The sequence below is a fragment of the Anabrus simplex genome, chromosome 6 (assembly GCF_040414725.1).
Source record: "Anabrus simplex isolate iqAnaSimp1 chromosome 6, ASM4041472v1, whole genome shotgun sequence".
Lineage (NCBI taxonomy): Eukaryota > Metazoa > Arthropoda > Insecta > Orthoptera > Tettigoniidae > Anabrus > Anabrus simplex.
Window position 1 is genome coordinate 109,368,445 of NC_090270.1, and position 21,927 is coordinate 109,390,371.

Below are 21,927 nucleotides of genomic sequence, written 5' to 3' on the forward strand. Positions count from 1 at the left end.
CAACTAGTGTTGTGGCCTCATTTAGTTCTATACCTCTTATCTTTAAATCGTTAGAAACTGAGTCTAACCATCGTCGTCTTGGTCTCCCTCTACTTCTCTTACCCTCCATAACAGAGTCCATTATTCTCCTAGGTAACCTATCCTCCTCCATTCGCCTCACATGACCCCACCACCGAAGCCGGTTTATGCGTACAGCTTCATCCATCGAGTTCATTCCTAAATTAGCCTTTATCTCCTCATTCCGAGTTCCCTCCTGCCATTGTTCCCACCTGTTTGTACCAGCAATCATTCTTGCTACTTTCATGTCTGTTACTTCCAACTTATGAATAAGATATCCTGAGTCCACCCAGCTTTCGCTCCCATAAAGCAAAGTTGGTCTGAAAACAGACCGATGTAAAGATAGTTTCGTCTGGGAGCTGACTTCCTTCTTACAGAATACTGCTGATCGCAACTGCGAGCTCACTGCATTAGCTTTACTACACCTTGATTCAATCTCACTTACTATATTACCGTCCTGGGAAAACACACAACCTAAATACTTGAAATTATCGACCTGTTCTAGCTTTGTATCACCAATCTGGCATTCAATTCTATTGGATTTCTTACCTACTGACATCAATTTAGTCTTCGAGAGGCTAATTTTCATACCATACTCATTGCACCTATTTTCAAGTTCCAAGATGTTGGACTGCAGGCTTTCGGCACAGTCTGCCATTAAGACCAAATCGTCAGCATAGGCCAGGCTGCTTACTACATTTCCACCTAACTGAATCCCTCCCTGCCATTTTATACCTTTCAGCATATGATCCATGTAAACTACAAACAGCAAAGGTGAAAGATTACAGCCTTGTCTAACTCCTGTAAGTACCCTGAACCAAGAACTCATTCTACCATCAATTCTCACTGAAGCCCAATTGTCAACATAAATGCCTTTGATTGATTTTAATAATCTACCTTTAATTCCATAGTCCTCCAGTATGGCGAACATCTTTTCCCTCGGTACCCTGTCATATGCTTTCTCTAGATCTACGAAACATAAACACAACTGCCTATTCCTCTCGTAGCATTTTTCAATTACCTGGCGCATACTGAAAATCTGATCCTGACAGCCTCTCTGTGGTCTGAAACCACACTGGTTTTCATCCAACTTCCTCTCAACGACTGAACGCACCCTCCCTTCCAAGATGCCTGTGAATACTTTGCCTGGTATACTAATCAATGAGATACCTCGATAGTTGTTGCAATCCTTCCTGTTCCCTTGCTTATAGATAGGTGCAATTACTGCTTTTGTCCAATCTGAAGGTACCTTACCAACACTCCACGCTAATTTGACTAGTCTATGAAGCCATTTCATCCCTGCCTTCCCACTATACTTCACCATTTCAGGTCTAATTTCATCTATTCCTGCTGCCTTATGACAATGGAGTTTATTTACTATCCTTTCCACTTCCTCAAGCATAATTTCACCAACATCATTTTCCTCCTCCCCATGAGCTTGACTGTTTGCAACACCACCATGATGATTCCCTTTTACATTGAGAAGATGTTCAAAATATTCCCTCCACCTCTCCAGTGATTCCCTGGGATCTGTTATGAGTTCACCTGAATTACTCAAAACACTGTTCATTTCCTTTTTCGCTCCCTTCCTAAGATTCTTTATTACTGTCCAGAAAGGTTTCCCTGCTGCTTGACCTAGCCTTTCCAGGTTATTACCAAAATCTTCCCATGACTTCTTTTTGGATTCAACAACTATTTGTTTCGCTCTGTTTCTTTCATCCACGTACAAATCTCTGTCTGCCTCGGCCCTTGTTTGGAGCCATTTCTGATAAGCCTTCTTTTTACGTTTACAGGCTGCTCTCACTTCATCATTCCACCAAGATGTTCGCCTTTTCCCATCTTTACACACAGTTGTTCCTAGGCATTCCCTTGCTGTTTCTACTACAGCATTCCTGTATGCCACCCATTCACTTTCTATATCCTGAACCTGCTTACCGTCTACTGTTCGAAACTTCTCACTAATCATATCCATGTACTTCTGTCTAATTTCCTCGTCCTGGAGATTTTCTACCCTTATTCGTTTGCAGACAGATTTCACTTTCTCTACCCTAGGCCTAGAGATACTTAGTTCACTACAGATCAGATAATGGTCTGTATCATCGAAAAATCCCCGAAAAACTCGTACATTCCTAAAAGATTTCCTGAATTCAAAGTCTGTTAAGATATAGTCTATTATGGATCTGTTACCCCTAGCCTCCCATGTGAAGCGGTGAATAGCCTTACGCTTGAAGAATGTGTTCGTAACAGCTAAACCCATACTAGCACAGAAGTCCAGCAAACTCTTCCCATTCCCATTAGCTTCCATATCTTCCCCACATTTACCAATCACCCTTTCGTATCCTTCAGTTCTATTCCCAACTCTCGCATTGAAATCGCCCATTAGCACTATTCTATCCTTGCTGTTGACCCTGACCACGATGTCACTCAATGCTTCATAAAACTTGTCAGCTTCATCCTCATCTGCACCCTCGCATGGTGAATACACGGACACAATTCTTGTCCTAATTCCTCCCACTGACAAATCTACCCACATCATTCGCTCATTTACGTGCCTAACAGAAACTATGTTGCGTGCAATGGTATTCCTGATAAAGAGCCCTACCCCAGACTCTGCCCTTCCCTTTCTAACACCCGTCAAGTACACTTTATAATCTCCTATATCTTCCTCCTTATCTCCCCTTACCCGAATATCACTTACTCCTAGCACATCCAGATGCATCCTCTTTGCTGACTCAGCAAGTTCTACCTTCTTTCTTCCATAAGCCCCATTAATATTGATAGCTCCCCATCGAATTCCATGTCGTTCGCCAAGTTGTTTCCAAGGAGTCCCTCGCCTGTCAAATGAGAGTGGGACTCCATTACTCCCATAGGTCCGAGGCTTGCTTAAAGTGTTCTGAGCTCGGTAAATTCATGAAGCAGGATGCTGCCCTACTTGCACATTGTCCAAGTGAGGATCTCTCCTCTAACGGGTTATGGACCACCGGTGAATTGTGTAGTCCTAGCCGCCTGAGCACAAGGAGGGCCACGACTCAGAATATGTCTGAGATGCGCACTCCCATTCCATAGCAACTGGTATCCCGACTCTCAGGACCACTTACTAGGCCACTCAGCCGTTGCCCATGGTTCACGAACTAGGACGTGACTACAGTAACCCACATTAAAATTGATGTGACTTGCACGTAATTCCAACACTTGTGTCATTTTCTTTTAAGAAAATCATAGTCTTAAAATAAAACAGTACATTATTATGATGTCCTGAAGATGACCCTTGTTGATAGTGATAAATCATCAGTACGGACCAAAATGAAATTAATTTCATATTATGCCTTCAGTTGTCAATGTGAGCAGTATCTCTCCAAATCTAGCCTTTATGGAGGGGGTCGTGCAGGTAATTTATTCTTTACCATTATTCGTGAAAAATCTGGTGTTTTTTTGAGTGGTGAGTTGGTATTTGTAATAGATTCAGCCGTTCAAAATGCGTAGACAATAAGCAGTGACCTTTGGATTGCCTTCCTTTTATTCTGTGTGCAAGTCTGAAGCATTATTTTCAAACAAACTGTTACATGAACAATCACAGATTCGTCGAAGTTAAAAATAAGCTGAACTTCTGCACGCAATACAAGGTGAATGCATTAGCAACTAAGTCAGCTAATGATCGTCATGCCACAGTTTCGGCCAGACACCATGGTGCCTGTCGCTGACAATGGCAAGTGTACGCACTTTCTCTCATATACGCTATGCTGGTAGGCTTCATTTTATTTAACAAAATCAACTTTGTAAACTTTTAAATGTAACAGGTGGCAGGGGCCGAAGCTCCCCTTAGGCCTCCCTGGATCTGCCTCTGCCCACCAGGGAAATAATTTAATACAGCATTGTTCAATAACTGTATTAATCATCATAAAGGGTAGTGTGTTGTAATTTCTTTGGAAGATGAAATGGATTGAATGTGCATGTATGAAACAGTTTAACTAAACCGATGAGAAGGTGCTCTAACTTACATCTGGCTGTAAATTTTCAGTGTCCAGGTGCAATGTGCGGCACTAGAGGAAACAGAAAAACACACCTCAAGATATCAGCAAGTAATGCAAAGAGTTTTGCAGCTCGAAAACTGGAAAGTTTACTCTAGTGAAAGAGGAACTTCTAGAATATGTGATATAATTGAGTATCAATGTTTATGCAGTTTCTCACTACATGATTTCTTTGGGAAAAGTTGAACACAGTTTCAAGAAAAAGGGAATCTCAAACACTTTAGGAATGAAGGTAATTTGCTCTTTCTTGGAGGTTGGTTTCCTTGTACTTACTCTCAAAACAACAATCACCACCTTCTTTGATGATGTTCATGTATTGAGAGCGCTCTACACATTTTCATTCCATTTTTTATGTTGCTGACAAGTGAAGAATTCTTTGCATATGACTCGGTTTGTGTGGTGTTGCAGTGTCCAAGTCTTGGAAAATTGGTAATTCACTTGTATGCTGCACTGTTTTCAGAGAATTCTCTGAAATGTTATGTTGTGAATCTTAGTATTTTCTATTATTTCCTTTGAGTTTGGTTACATAATTAATTTGAACTTGTTAGGCTGAATGGTTCTGATGGAAGAGCTGTGTCATGAGTCATTGGGTTCGATCCTGGCCGATTCTAGTGGTATTTGGTGTTGAAATATAGTAGTTTCAAGCTGGTTGATTCACTGGCATGTATAATAACTCCTGTGGGGCAAAATTCTGGCACCTTGGGGTCTCCTAAAACCATAAAAGTAGTTGAACATAAAATCCAATAACATTATTATGAACCGTTTGCCAATATTTTATTTATCATGGACCAAGTCCCTGCACCAATTACTTCCACTTTGTTCCCAAAGTGTTTACTAAAGAAGAAATTCTACTTAAGTTTTTCATTTCTAAGGATATCTCCCATTTAAGTAAATTGGTAAGTTCTCATGAAAAGCACGTTATAGTGAATATGGTTTATACATAGGCCCGATTCTGTTTCTACCAGTTTTTACTATTTGTAGTGCTAAAACAAAATTATACAAGTTAATTTCTGTTGAATACTTTGTTGGAATCCTCAACAGACTTAACTCTGAAACTGAACATCAACTTTTGTGAGATAAGCACTGGTGGCTTTTCACAGTACCCTGTGGGAAGTATTTGGCTATTAAATTATTTTTTTTCACGGAGTTGTTCAATCAATCAATACTGATCTGCATTTAGGGCAGTCGCCCAGGTGGCAGATTCCCTATCTGTTGCTTTCCTAGCCTTTTCCGAAATGATTTCAAAGAAATCGGAAATTTATTGAACATCTCCCTTGGTAAGTTATTCCAATCCCTAACTCCCCTTCCTATAAATGAATATTTGCCCCAGTTTGTACTCTTGAATTCCAACTTTATCTTCATATTGTGATCTTTCCTACTTCTATAAACGCCATTCAAACCTATTCGTCTACTAATGTCATTCCACGCCATCTCTCCGCTGACAGCTCGGAACATACCACTTAGTCGAGCAGCTCTTCTTCTTTCTCTCAATTCTTCCCAACCCAAACATTGCAACATTTTTGTAACGCTACTCTTTTGTCGGAAATCACCCAGAACAAATCGAGCTGCTTTTCTTTGGATTTTTTCCAGTTCTTGAATCAGGTAATCCTGGTGAGGGTACCATACACTGGAACCATACTCTACTTGGGGTCTTACCAGAGACTTATATGCACTCTCCTTTACATCCTTACTACAACCCCTAAACACCCTCATAACCATTTGTAGAGATCGGTACCCTTTATTTACAATCCCATTTATGTGATTACCCCAGTGAAGATCTTTCCTTATATTAACACCTAGATACTTACAATGATCCCCAAAAGGAACTTTCATCCCATCAACGCAGTAATTAAAATTGAGAGGACTTTTCCTATTTGTGAAACTCACAACCTGACTTTTAGCCCCGTTTATCAACATACCATTGCCTGTTGTCCATCTCACAACATTTTCGAGGTCACGTTGCAGTTGCTCACAATCTTGTAACTTATTTATCACTCTATAGAGAATAACATCATCCGCAAAAAGCCTTACCTACGATTCCACTCCTTTACTCGTATCATTTATATATATAAGAAAACATAAAGGTCCGATAACACTGCCCTGAGGAACTCCCCTCTCAACTATTACAGGGTCAGACAAAGCTTCACCTACTCTAACTCTCTGAGATCTATTTTCTAGAAATATAGCTACCCTTCAGTCACTCTTTTGTCTAGCCCAATTGCACTCATTTTTGCCAGTAGTCTCCCATGATCCACCCTATCAAATGCTTTAGACATGTCAATCGCGATACAGTCCATTTGACCTCCAGAATCCAAGATATCTGCTATATCTTGCTGGAATCCTACAAGTTGAGCTTCAGTGGAATAACCTTTACTAAAACCGAATTGCCTTCTATCGAACCAGTTATTAATTTCACAAACATGTCTAATATAATCAGAAAGAATGCCTTCCCAAAGCTTACATACAATGCATGTCAAACTTACTGGCCTGTAATTTTCAGCTTTATGTCTATCACCCTTTCCTTTATACACAGGGGCTACTATAGCAACTCTCCCTTCATCTGGTATAGCTCCTTCGACCAAACAATAATCAAATAAGTACTTCAGATATGGTACTACATTCCAACCCATTGTCTTTAGTATATCCCCAGAAATCTGATCAATTCCAGCCGCTTTTCTAGTTTTCAACTTTTGTATCTTATTGTAAATGTCATTGTTATCATATGTAAATTTTATTACTTCTTCGGCCTTAGTCTCTTCCTATATCTCGACATTATCCTTGTAACTGAGCTGCCTCTGTGGGTCCGTGATAGAGTGTCGGCCTCCGGATCCCAAGATAGCGGGTTCAAACCCGGCAGAGGTAGTCGGATTTTTGAAGGGCGGAAAAAAGTCCATTCGACACTCCATGTCGTACGATGTCGGCATGTAAAAGATCTCTGGTGATACATTTGGTATTTACCCGACAAAATTAATTAAATCTCAGCCATAGACGCCCAAGAGAGATCCGGTTTACTCTAGGTCCGCTAGATGGCAGACAGAGTAAACCGGAACGTCGAAATTGACGAGCAGACAGCCAGATGGCGTCAAATCGAAATGTCTGCAAACGGTAGCTGAGGCCATACGATTATTATTATTATTATTATTATTATTATTATTATTATTATTATTATTATTATTATTATTATTATTATTATTATTTTTATCCTTGTAACCAACAATCTTTACATACTGCTGACTGAATACTTCTGCCTTTTGAAGATCCTCACATACACACTCCCCTTGTTCATTAATTATTCCTGGAATGTCCTTCTTGGAACCTGTTTCTGCCTTAAAATACCTATACATACCCTTCCATTTTTCACTAAAATTTGTATGACTGCCAATTATGCTTGCCATCATGTTATCCTTAGCTGCCTTCTTTGCTAGATTCAATTTTCTAGTAAGTTCCTTCAATTCCTCCTTACTTCCACAGCCATTTCTAACTCTATTTCTTTCCAGTCTGCACCTCCTTCTTAGTCTCTTTATTTCTCTATTATAATAAGGTGGGTCTTTACCATTCCTTACCACCCTTAAAGGTACAAACCTGTTTTCGCATTCCTCAACAATTTCTTTAAACCCATCCCAGAGTCTGTTTACATTTTTATTTACCGTTTTCTTCCGATCATAGTTACTTTTTAGAAACTGCCTCATACCTGCTTTATCAGCCATATGGTACTGCCTAACAGTCCTACTTTTAAGACCTTCCTTTCTATCGCATTTATTTTTAACTACCACAAAAACAGCTTCATGATCACTAATACCATCTATTACTTCGGTTTCTCTATAAAGCCCCTCTGGTTTTATCAGCACCACATCCAGGATATTTGTCCCTCTGGTTGGTTCCATCACTTTCTGAATCAGCTGTCCTTCCCATATTAACTTATTTGCCATTTGTTGGTCATGCTTCCTGTCGTTCGCATTTCCTTCCCAATTTACATCTGGCAAATTCAGATCTCCGGCTACAATCACATTTCTTTCCATGTCGTTTCCCACATAGCTGACTATCCTATCAAATAATTCCGAATCCGCATCAGTGCTACCCTTTCCCGATCTGTACACTCCAAATATATCAAGTTGCCTATTATCTTTAGAAATGAGCCTTACACCTAGAATTTCATGTGTCTCATCTTTAACTTTTTCGTAGCTTACAAATTCTTCTTTCACCAGAATGAAAACTCCCCCTCCCACCTTTCCTATCCTATCTCTACGATACACACTCCAGTGCCGTGAGAAAATTTCTGCATCCATTATATCATTTCTCAGCCATGATTCAACTCCTATTACAATATCTGGTAAATATATATCTATTAAATTACTTAATTCTATTCCTTTCTTTACAATACTTCTACAGTTCAGCACTAGAAATCCAAGAAGCCATTGTATTACTAGGCATATTTGGTTGAGCTCTTTTGCTGCAGCATTTCTTACAGCAAAAGAACCTGTAATTGCATATTGAAATCAAAACAATTCGGAAGTACACTGACTGGCAAATAAAGTGGTTCGTGCCAATTTTTTTAAAGAGTTATATCTATTAAACTGAAACATTGTTTTTTTAATTGATTATACAACACATTGCGTTGACTTTGTTCTGTGCTCATTATTATCATCAAAGGTTAAGTTTACCATATTTTGACATTTTTCAAAAAAATGCAAATTTTTACATTTCCTCTGAATAGAATTAAAGCGACACTGATTTATCATATTTCATGATCTCACAACAAAACATTCTCTCGCTGTTACTGACGTGTTTCTTCACACTAGTAATGTGTGTGTCTACCTGTGTCGATGTCTGACTCCATATGCCATAGCATGCTACCTGCAGGGTCCTGGATCGTTTCCTAGGCAGTGTGCATCCACTCCTCCAATAGTGCTGGTGCCATCTCTTTCAGGGTGTTAAAATGTCAGACATTTTTCCCAAGTATATACTACAGGTGCTCAATGAGACTGAGGTCTGGGCTATATGCTGCTGATGTAATTCCAACACGAGCCTTTTGGTGTGGATGTTGTTATGCATGGTTCAAACCCCACTGTTGGCAGCCGTGAAGATGGGATTCCCATTTTCATACGAGGGTAAATGCCAGGGCTGTAAATTAAGGCCATGGTTGCTTCCTTCCCATTCCTAGCCCTTTTCAGTCCCATTCACCATAAGACCTCTTTGTTAGTGTGACGTAAAGCAATTGTAAAAAGAAAAAGAACTACAAGTTCCGTTTGCACCTAAAAGCTGATGCCACCCCAGCCATAACAGAGCCACCTCCAAACACTGTTCTTCCGGAGACATTGCAGGGTGAGTATTGCTCTCCTGTCCTTCACTCTCTCCCTCTCATGTCAGGTGTCCAGGGAAACAAAATCGTTACACATCTGCGAAGAGCACCATGCATTACTTATATGAAAATTCCAATCTCGGTGCTGGGAATTAAGCTGCACACCGGCAGGTCTTCTTGGTCTCAGTTTGGCTTCCATAAGTCTTCATCTTAGTCCCTTACAGAGACGTTTCTTACAGCTTCAAGATGATTTCTCTTCGAGACCATGATGTGAGTATAGGAACAGAGTGTAACAACAAATTTTTGCCCGCAGCGCCCCTAGTGGAAGATAAAGTTATTCACTGGTTTGGAAAAACACCAGAATAACATATCACCTGTCGTTTACTAATTGAGATGTGTTATGTGTATAATTTGAATTAACCAGTTATGTCGTATGCTATTATTCATGCGGGTTTTCAAAAAAATGTGTGGAGTTCTCAGTATTTTAGGAATTCTACTTTGAGAAAAGAACGTGAACTTATGATAGCCATCACATATATATCAGGTGGAAGAAAAACTTTTAAAATACGTATTTGGTTTATGTTTGAGAGACATTTCAGTTAAACCCCATATAATGTTAACAAGGTAAGAATAAAGTTCTTAATTTAGATACTTTTATTATATTATAAATTTGTATTAATGTTAGTTTTAACATTATCTTAATGAAACATGCAACCTTAATGTTCAGTTTAACTCTTCCTGTTCGATAGCTACCTCAAATCAAATCAAAATTACTTTATTTGCAAATGAGGTGTCTACCGCGGTGGCAAATGGTACACCAAAATACATTATTGTTAAGCACGAAATTTTAAATTAACAAGAGAACAAATTTTCCTAGAATACAATATTATGCAATATTTCACTAACAATTTTTTCTGTTAAACACACAGCTCATCCTTAATAAATTTATATTGTTTGCAAAATTCTACTTATAATATCTCCTGTACTTATATAGTCAACTCATATACAGTATGTGGAATTACTTCAAATAATACTATACAACTGGTATAAGATTAAAATATACTTTTTTTTACCCATTTTGGAACCTAAGTAGCATAACGATCTGCTGCGTCTTAAGCAGAGCCTCTTTTGCCACCGCTTTTGAGAGTTGCTGAGGGGCCTTCACAGCTACCGTAGCGGTCCCAAGTCCCCACTGTACTTCACCCCTACAGGCAATCTCCACAGACCAGGAGATAGAATTACGTTATTCACACTCATTTTTTTAAAAATTTACAATAACCTGCACTGATCGAGTGCCCTTTGACATTTATTTTCTCTGTTGCTGTTTATTCTCATCTTGCATATACACTGACTGACAGAGCAAATGCAACACCAAGAAGGAGTGGTCAGAACATTATGCCAATTGCAGGGTAGACTGACGTCACTGAGGTATGCTCATGATGTGAAATGCGCCGCTGTGCTGCGCACGTAGCGAACGATAAATGGGACACGGCGTTGGCGAATGGCCCACTTCGTACCGTGATATCTCAGCCGACAGTCATTGTAGAACGTGTTGTCGTGTGCCACAGGACACGTGTATAGCTAAGAATGCCAGGCCGCCGTCAACGGAGGCATTTCCAGCCGACAGACGACTTTACGAGGGGTATGGTCATCGGGCTGAGAATTGCAGGTTGGTCGCTTCGTCAAATCGCAGCCGATACCCATAGGGATGTGTCCACGGTGCAGTGCCTGTGGCGAAGATGGTTGGCGCAGGGACATGTGGCACGTGCGAGGGGTCCAGGCGCAGCCCGAGTGACGTCAGCACGCGAGGATCGGCGCATCCGCCGCCAAGCGGTGGCAGCCCCGCACGCCACGTCAACCGCCATTCTTCAGCATGTGCAAGACACCCTGGCTGTTCCAATATCGACCAGAACAATTTCCCGTCGATTGGTTGAAGGAGGCCTGCACTCCCGGCGTCCGCTCAGAAGACTACCATTGACTCCACAGCATAGACGTGCACGCCTGGCATGGTGCCGGGCTAGAGCGACTTGGATGAGGGAATGGCGGAACGTCGTGTTCTCCGATGAGTCACGCTTCTGTTCTGTCAGTGATAGTCACCGCAGACGAGTGTGGCGTCGGCGTGGAGAAAGGTCAAATCCGGCAGTAACTGTGGAGCGCCGTACCGCTAGACAACGCGGCATCATGGTTTGGGGCGCTATTGCGTATGATTCCACGTCACCTCTAGTGCGTATTCAAGGCACGTTAAATGCCCACCGCTACGTGCAGCATGTGCTGCGGCCGGTGGCACTCCCGTACCTTCAGGGGCTGCCCAATGCTCTGTTTCAGCAGGATAATGCCCGTCCACACACTGCTCGCATCTCCCAACAGGCTCTACGAGGTGTACAGATGCTTCCGTGGCCAGCGTACTCTCCGGATCTCTCACCAATCGAACACGTGTGGGATCTCATTGGACGCCGTTTGCAAACTCTGCCCCAGCCTCGTACGGACGACCAACTGTGGCAAATGGTTGACAGAGAATGGAGAACCATCCCTCAGGACACCATCCGCACTCTTATTGACTCTGTACCTCGACGTGTTTCTGCGTGCATCGCCGCTCGCGGTGGTCCTACATCCTACTGTGTCGATGCCGTGCGCATTGTGTAACCTGCATATCGGTTTGAAATAAACATCAATTATTCTTCCGACTCTGTTTTTTCCCCAACTTTCATCCCTATCGAGCCACTCCTCCTTGGTGTTGCATTGTCACTGTCAGTCAGTGTATCTAGAGATTTTGGAAAAGGATCAAACCCTACCCCTGGTAAACTGTTCCACTCCATACCCTTCCCAGTGAATGAAAATTTACCCCAATCGCTTCTGCTAAAATTCCTTCTAATTTTGTATTTGTGGTCAGTCCTGTCGATATACTTATTTTCCATTATTTTTCTCTCTATTTACCTATCTATACTACAAGCAGTTTGGGGAGATGTGATTCAGGAACAGAATTCATGTTTTCTTGCATTTCACTTTGTCTCCCTTTCCTCTTGTACCTGACCATTAGTTTCCTCTGTTTCATCCTCATTAGATCTTCCTGGTAACATATGCAAAGTAGGTTTATATCCAGGGCTATCAGGGTTTCTGGTGGGTGTTCCATCAATGAATGTCGGCTGCAGATTCTGGAATTACTGGCAGAAACCCACGGTTTTCCATAAAGTGTTGTAACATTTTAAAGACTTTATCGATGCTTCCCCTCTGATCTTATGGGCAGCTGTGGCCGGAAGACGAAAAAAAAATCATTTCTGGTGGGGTGATTTTGTGTAATTACAACCGTACACGGAATAGTGACATTTAATGCTTTTACTGGTAGGCCTAGTGATGGCCAACGCTCTCGCTCGAGACTCTCGAGACTGACGTCGCAGATCTCGAGACTCTCGCGAGAATCCCGAGACCGATCCACCTGTAGCGCAAGCTGTGCGACGTACCAGTAACTACGACTGTAAACCTGATAGTATATCATTGGCAGTTATTGCGTGAAATAACGTTCTCTTATGAAAACGTGTGAGCCAATACATTTTGCCAAAAGCCTGGAAAAGTACTGCATGTTCAACTATGAACCCCTTAATACCATTAACTAAAGTGGAAACAGAATGTCAGTTTCTTAAGCTGTTCACGACTTCTTTGGGGGTGGGCATCTTAGGTGAATAACAATGCATAATTTGTGAATAACTGTAGATAGGATGTACACCTACTTGGATACTAGAGGCGTGCATTATTCGAACCTGAGACGGGGAAAATGTGCTCTGCTACCTACGCAACCCCCATTACACATGAGTGGAACGTGTAACAGGGGTGATGCTGTGCAACGTCCCAGTAACTGCGAGTGTAAGCTTGATAGTTATGATCAGCAGTTCTCACATGGAAACGTGTGTGACGATACATTTTGACAAAATCCTATGAAAGCACTCCAAGTTGAACTGAGCTCCTTACCATTAACGAAAGTGAATACAGAATGCCAGTATCTTAAACTGTTTACGAGTTATGTCAGGTGGACTTTTAGCTGTATAACCCGTGTAATTTCTTAATAATTGTTAGTAGGATGTAATCCTACCTGGATGCCTCACAATCGTTGTCGGCAGGGTAGTTTCTTGTGATTCAGACCGGCCCGGAGGTGTTCTGTGACGATACCTCTTCATTGATATTATGGGTTTGTAAGTGCCGGATCATCCCAGAAGTATTTCTGCCGATGTATTTTACTTCTTTTGAATAAGCAACACAGTGGGCTGTGCTATGTGACAAATATTAAAAATAACCGACATCCACGACTTACGTTGCGTTCCGGACATGGTCTTCAAGTTGTCGCGTACAATTCGACACAGTTCACATTGCACCGTCATATATCGAAGTACCTACCTAATTATGACGTGAATACTCTATAGCAATTTAGATTGCACATTTCACTCATGCGTAATGGTGGTTGCATATGCAGCAAGGCGCATCTTGCCTCGTCTCGAGTTCGAATAATGCACGCCTCTAGTATCCAGTTACGTGTACCTACAGTAGCCGTCAGGTTCTGTACTTAAACCACTCATTCGTGTACCTACGAGTGTATACAATGCCCGAATGCGTATCCTTTATAATTCTGTTATACTGCGTCAAAAGATACCTCTGTATAAATGAACGCCCTAGTCGCTTGTTGACACGTAATTACGAAAATGAGAAGGCCCGTGGTTGGCTATTTGCATATTCGAAACAAACAACATTCAGCTCCGACTACCTGCAGGCCTACGACACGCTGCTCGCCGCACAATGCGGGGACAACTCTCTCGAGATTTCTCGAAATTTCTCGAAATTTCTCGCGAGAAATAATGCCTGCGCTAGTCCCGAGAAATCTCGAGACCTCGTCTCAGACTGCCCATCACTAGGTAGGCCTACTATGAGTTTCGTTCATACTTGGAGAATATGCTGAAAAAAGTAGGCTGTCTCAGTAAGCAATGTAAACAGTCACAGTTAGGAAAATTAAAAAAAACACTTTAGTAACTCGATGGTGAGAGATACTCCTACCCACCGCCGTCTCAATCCGGCGGTGCTCCTACCAGTTAGTTCAGATTAAGCCACCAGGTTGCAGCACTAGCTATTCGCACGGTCCCAACGATATGAAATATATAGACTGCTAACCATACTCGTTAGAGCGCCCCTGGTTGAAGCACAGCGAACTAACTTTTGCCTGCAACTGTCATGGCGGCTGCCACTTCTTGGTCTTGACAGTTAGCCCTTATCAGTTCAATGAATTGATGAGATTATACGTTATTGCAAATTAAAGATATATTTAAGAATAAACATGACATTTTCAAACATGCTTAATGTTACATTGATGTTATAATAAAATAAGCGCAGTTCATATGGTGAGCATTTGTTTGCTTAAAACGAGAATTACGTATGTAGAAGAATGGATAATTCGGCGTCATGCACTAACAATAAAGTCATTCACTACAGAAAGACATGTTATACTTACAGCAGTTCATTGAGGAATTCACACGCGTAGAGAAAGATACCCTGCCTTTTCATGACATACCTTCAGTGTCATTCTGGTATAAGTTTTGAATTTTGCTTCTTTGTCTGGTTTGTTACGTTTTATGCTTTTTGCTGCTTATGGCTACTTTCTAAGAACTGCTGTGCGACATGTAGCACAGACGTCCGTTGGTTGCGCTGTACAATATCTCTACGGCATCCTATGCCTGTCGTAAGGAGCAACTAAATGGGGTAACCCCAGATTCTAAAGTTGAGAACACCTGACCCCTGGTTGAGAGTAGCATTCCTTCCACATACCGACCTCTCTTGGTCAAACCTCGCCTGACTTCATTCGACTGAATTCATAGCCCACATTTATTTATTTATTTATTTATTTATTTATTTATTTATTTATTTATTTATTTATTTATTTATTTATTTATTTATTTATTTATTTAACCTTGCACACCTTCTCAAAGACCGTACTCCATCACACAACTTCTGCAGAACCTTTGTATGGCAGATTCAGAAGAAATAAGCATATGTTTTGCCTACAAGTGTCATGGCTGCCAGTGGTTCAAGTAGATTCAAAGATGGCCATCAGATTAGCAGTCTATGTTTTTAATGTCGTTGCACGGTCCCTATAAGATATGTCAGTGCGCATCAATTCTCCCGCAGTGACATCACGCTGGTAGCAAAACAGGGAAGGTGGTAACATTTCTCGCGCTGTGAAGAGAGCGCATCCAAGACCAACTACAATTACATCAGACCGTAATCCAGGAAAAGCATGGCGGTCATCGGTGGGCGATATGAGAGGTTGAGGGTAAGGTTATGCATGTTTATTCAGAGTCACCTACAGAAAAGATCACAAGTCGAACGTCATAAAATGCAACTCATTAACTCGAAATATGAATAATTAAACACCAAAAGTAGCGTAATGCGTATTGTAAGTCTAAATGTAATTTCAGAGGGGAAAATAATAACGAAGGGAGAATTATTGTATCAACGTCAGGTTGAAAAAGACAGAGTAGGGCCTACTGTATAAAAATATTTCACATATGAATTCTCCGGTCAGCAAATACGATATATAGATGTCAACAAAGCATTATTATCCTTACATGAAATACTATGACACCACCATTAACCACAGCCCATTATGTAAAACACGCAAACAAATTTCTCCAACAATATTTCAACCCTCCAAAATCCACCTGTATTGTTGAGTAGGTACAAGCGATATTTGTATGATACACTTGACCATCTAAAGCACTCGTCACCTTAAAACTCACCAGAATTGATGGCATAATTGTATATTATATAAAAAAGAACACAATCCTCATGTTCACTCACGGGAAATGGGGTTAGGTTTAGTTTACGCACGTTCATTGTAAAACGTTTAATATTAATTACATCATTCTTGCACCACCGTTTAAGATTAATTTCGTCTCTGAGTCATACATCTTGATCATGATTTTCCGGATCTTTCTGGGACTGATTTAATTTTCTTTGTAGTAAGGTACGTTGGCTGATAGGGCATCATTAGTTTAAACTTCGGAAGTCTGCGCGGCACTCGAATTAGATCATCACCTTCTATGGGTATATAATGTCTTCCCTAACAATACATTTGATTTCAAAAATGATTAATGCACAGAACATTATTAGACCTATGATTTGGTTCGAAGTTTTCCTTACGAATTCTCTTAACCCAACTTTGCCTTAATACTAGGTCTTTTGGAAACGGGAACACTGAAACTCTAATACTTTCATCCAGGCATACAGCACATTAAACTATACACATCGATACACATATTGCATAGGTAACTAAAAATGAAGAAAATACTTTCAGAGAACAACACGAGAATGAACATTAACCTAATCACTACCGATATTGTTGGAATAAATAACCTCTTTGAGAACAAACAACTTCTTACGGCACTGCAAGAGGATCTATAACCTTCTTAAGACTATAAATAAATATAATGTACGATTAATAATATTCAAATTTCCGTAAATATTTGGTAACAACACGACTTTCACAAATCAAAACAAACGCATGCTAGCACTCCAGCTGCCGCCATTATGGACAGTTTCGATAGGTCGGTTAAGGTCTGAGATATTGTAGTTGGTCTTGGCGCATCGTTCAATGTGTATTTACAATCGAGAGACCGCAAATATGGTACTACCTTCAATTTATGTAATCTTGTTGTTCTTGTTCTTGTTCTTGAAGTTGATGTGGGCTCGTTATTTCACCCAGACACAATACTTTATTATATGTGTACTAGTTCGACACTCGCACACAATTCCGATAAAGTAGGACACTAATGCAGTTCGCAATGTTCTCTGATTGAGAAGTACTTGAAGATTGAGTAAAGTAGATCGTGCAGTGGACGCACAAAATGGTTTCAAAGTACTTGAAATAGTTTATTAGAAAACGTAGCACCTAGACAACTGAGAGTGATTAAATTATGTATACAATACTAGGAGATATAGGAAAATCACAGGGACACAAGGTATACTAATCTTCACGCTGGGGTGGCCGATCTCAGCGACTTCTACAAAACATACAACACCGGGCCAACATATAAGGGATAAGTAGGTGAGGGCAGTGGAACTACGGAGGGGTGAATATATGTAAGAGTGTGGGACTTTCGACAGAGGGAAATGAATATCTGATCAACGTATATGGGGGATTTAGAGAGCGGAAAGTGCTATTGAGATCGTAAACAAATATTAAGAGGGGTGACAGTGTGATGATATGACGTCAATGAAAATGTACACGCGATCGGCGGAGGGGGACAGATGACAATATACGGTAGCCATGTGGCTTGGTTTAAAAGCAGGCGGTAGGGAGGACGGGAGTCAAATGAGAATTGTATGAAATAAGTAAGTGATGTTAATGTATTGTGGTAATGAGGGATTAGAGATGTAAATTAGAGTGATCTAGGAACTGATTTAATATATATTTATTATTGTGTGAGGGGGCTTGTATACAAGACATGCAATTGACGTGGGGAGGGGAAAATTGAAATGTATTAAGCTTGAGTACAGGCAGCGTCTAGAGGAGTTATACAACGGACATTGAAAAAAGAGATGATTGATATCGGCATCTACGGATCCACAATAACAGGGGATGCTATTTTAAACGAAAGGGAAATTTATGTAGTGGTGTAAGAGCATGGTTAAAGCGAAGGCGTAAGATATTGATAATATGCCGGCGAGTGTAGGTTGCGTGTTGATACCAGAAAGTAGTAGGTAATAGTGGTTGTAGACTATGACAGAAATTGCCCGTTTCACGTGCAGATGTTGTCCATATGTGTTGCCATGATTGTTTTTGTTGTGATTTTAAGAGAGATATGAAATCTGTAGCGGGAATAGAAAATGTAGCTAGGTTTATAGATAATAGTGAAGCCTCTTTCGCTAATCGGTCAGCCTTTTCATTCCCTGGTATGTTTTTATGTGCCGGTATCCAAATGAGTGTAACTTGGACACCTGATTGATTTAAAGTAAATAGGATGTGCTTTACGTTATATACATACCAATTCAGCGTAAACTTGTTAGATTTTAGTGTTTGGAGCACGGAGAGAGAGTCAGTAAATATATTAGAAGATAGTATGGATGAATTTTTTATGTACAGTAATGTTTGTCGTATTGCAAGGAGTTCGGCAGAAAAAATGGAAAAGTGTGACGATAAATGAAACAATTCAGCATACTGAGTTTTTTCGTAGTAAAAAGCAACTCCAACGCCACAAGAATTTTTGGATCCATCGGTATAAAAGTTGGTACATGCATTAGTGGGTGAGATACGAAGTTTTTTAGAATATAGAGGAAAATATGAAAGCCGGTAAGGGAGCATAGCAAAGGAAGATTCTTTAGAATAAATAATAGTGGGAGTATATTTAATCACGTCATATGATACAGAATAGTATGGTAACACGTGACTACGAATAATATTAGGTTTAAATTGGGAGACAGACTCTAATGCCCAAATTAAGGCAGGGGCTCGGCAATTTTGTGTGAGAGGGGATGGAAATGATTGAGCGAGTAGTTGTATTTTGGGTAGAAGGTTATTGGAGATCACTAGAAGTCGTTTGAGAAGATACTTAGTTGCTAGAAATCTGCGTCGAAGGAGAAGAGGAGGGTCACCAGTTTCTGCTAATAACGCATTAGTAGGAGTGGTATATAATGCACCAAAACAAACTCGTAGCGCCTTATTTTGTGTCGTATTGAGGGATTGAAGGGAGGATGGTGATGCAAGATCAATGATATATGCACAATAGTCGAAACGAGCACGGATGGTGGAGCAGTATACTAATTATGCTGTAACAGGATCAGCTCCCCTGGAACGACGTGTAATAGCTTTTAATAGGTTAATATATGTGGCAGTACTGTTTCGTAGGTGTTGTATATGTTGGGAGAAGTGTAATTTACGATGAAGTATAATGCCAAGATATTTATGGTGCGAACGTATGGGAATTTCATATCTATCGAACAGTAAAGGCTCTGAATTGTAAACACGCTTGGTAGTAAAAATTACCACAGAGCATTTTCCAGGAGATAAGGACAACCCATGAGTATGTAACCAAGACTGGGCTTTAAGCGGGAGCTGTGTTATGCATTTTCGGGCAACATCTAGATCTTTATGGGAGAAATATTTAACTATGTCATCAGCATACATAAGAATTCTGGCAGATTGGAGGGCAAGTTGCTCAAGGTCGGATAAATATAAAGCAAAGAGTATTCCACTGAATATATCACCTTGAGGGATGCCGACAGTAGCCGGACGAGGGGATTGTGTAGTGAGGGGAGGTTTGAAGATATAAGAGTGCGATATATTAACAGATGGCGTAGAAAAGTTATGAAAGTAATCGGGATTCCTTTTTGTAATAACACATCCCATAATATATTCAGGGGGACTGAATCAAAGTCACCTTGTATGTCTAGGAAGACAGCAATAGTGTGCTGTTTCCTCGATTTAGCTAATAATATGTCAATAATAAGCATATTGATCGCATCCTGAGCATTTCTACCTTTACAGTAAGCATACGGTACCGGTTACGACCCGTACATGAGTATTTTTTGAGTATAAATTACATTTAATTATCACGCGTGATGTTCTGAGCACGCCTGGTTTGTTTACCGTCAGCGGTGCAAGCAAGCGAGTGAAGAACAGCTGTGAGCTGTGACGTAGCCACAGGGTCTAGCTAGACCGCCCGCCCGTCAAACCACGTGTTCCCAGCCTGGACTCGTATATTCTAGATTCCACGTCACATCTTCCAGATTGTTCGACGGGGAAAATTTTGTAACTCCCGTAATAATTATGCTAGCGGCTTGAGCGATATGTCATCTTGTTTGGAATCACCTGAACGTCGCAATGCTCAAGTTTCAAGTAAATCCATCGAGGGATTTAGGAGATATTCAGTCAAGCCGTATTGTGACGTAGACGTCCCGGATCGAATAAAAGGAGGACCCACTGTAGCCTGTTCACTCAGTTACAGCTGAGTAGTCAGCGTGGACACTCTCGCTGCTACTATCGTCGTGTTGTGAGAGTCCCGACGAGGAACTCTGTAATTTTCTAAGTATTCATAAAGTGAACTTGTATTTTCTTCGAGTGTAGGAGAACGAATTCTTCCAAGTATTCTCAAGTGGACTTGCAATATTTCGAGTGTTAAGGAATATTTTCTAAGTCTTCATAATTGAACTTACAATATTTACGGGTGTTCGAGACTGGAATTTTTCCAATTATTCATAAAATAGACTTGTATTATTTACGTGTGTTAAATTCATAATTGGACTTGTATTATTTACGTGTGTTAAAGGACGAATTCTTCATAAATTGAACCTGCAATATTTGCAAGTGTTAAGAGACTCATTCCTCTAATAAACAGTGATTTATAAACTTTGCTAGTGATGATCTCTGAATGTGCTTTATGTTCCCGTAAGCATAAATTAGTGATTTTGCTGGTACTGGATCAAAGACATCTCACTTTGCCGGTGATGAACTCTAACTTCATTCAACGTCTTTAAAACATAAATTTAGGATTTCACGTGTGTTTATTCAAAGACTTGGATACCTTGCCAGTGATAGACTGTAAATTTATTCATGTGGATGGACTTGTGTTTTTCGTACATGTTCACTCAAAGACTTGTACATTCGCCAGTGTTGATTCAAAACTTTATAAATTTCTCCGGTGATGAACTTTAAATCTATTCAGATTTTCAAGTGGATGGACTTATGTTTTTCGTCCGTGTTCATTCAAAGACTTGTACCTTCGCCAGTGACGAACTTTAAATTTAGTCATAGTTTCATGAGAAGGGACTTGTGTTTTTTGCCAGTATTTAATCAGAGACGAAGACTTTTGCTAGTGGTGAACTTTGAAATTATTTATTTTCCTCGTATACAGAGACATATCATTTTACGAGTGTTAAATTTGGAAAGTCTTGATGAATAATAACCAGTGACTTCGCTAATAGGTTAATCACCCAAGGTTTTTATGAACTCAGATTTATCACTACTGCGAGTGACCTTGGAGACATCAACCCTCTCAGTCACATTGGACTGAGGTAGTAAATGATTATCGGCAACATCACCAGGATCATCGGGGTTCAAACTGGGCCTCGAAAGTTCGAGGCATCTCTACCTTCTACCAACCCAGACAGTCCAGCCTCTTCTGTACGGAGTCCCTGGAATCTTCTGGAGCGTGATCCAACCTGCCCGGCTTGTTGAACTGGAGAATCCGAGCCATATTATAGGACTATGTGAAGACAACTTATATCTACCTGGAGGTGATGTGCAATTTCATGTCTTATATGAATAAACTCATGTTCAGTCAAAGTCAAAGTTTTCTTGTAGATAGGACCCTACCTCCTGTACCGAGCCCTAGCTACTAGTCACCCAGTTTTTGCCCTGAGAACTATATACTTGCTTACTTTAAAATATAATCTGAGAGTCGGACTCTTTTACCGGTACAATACTGATACTTGGGAAGAAGGGAATAATACTCTAAGAACCACAGAAACCTTTGGAGCATGCTTTTGAGAAATAGTTTGCGTAGACAACAT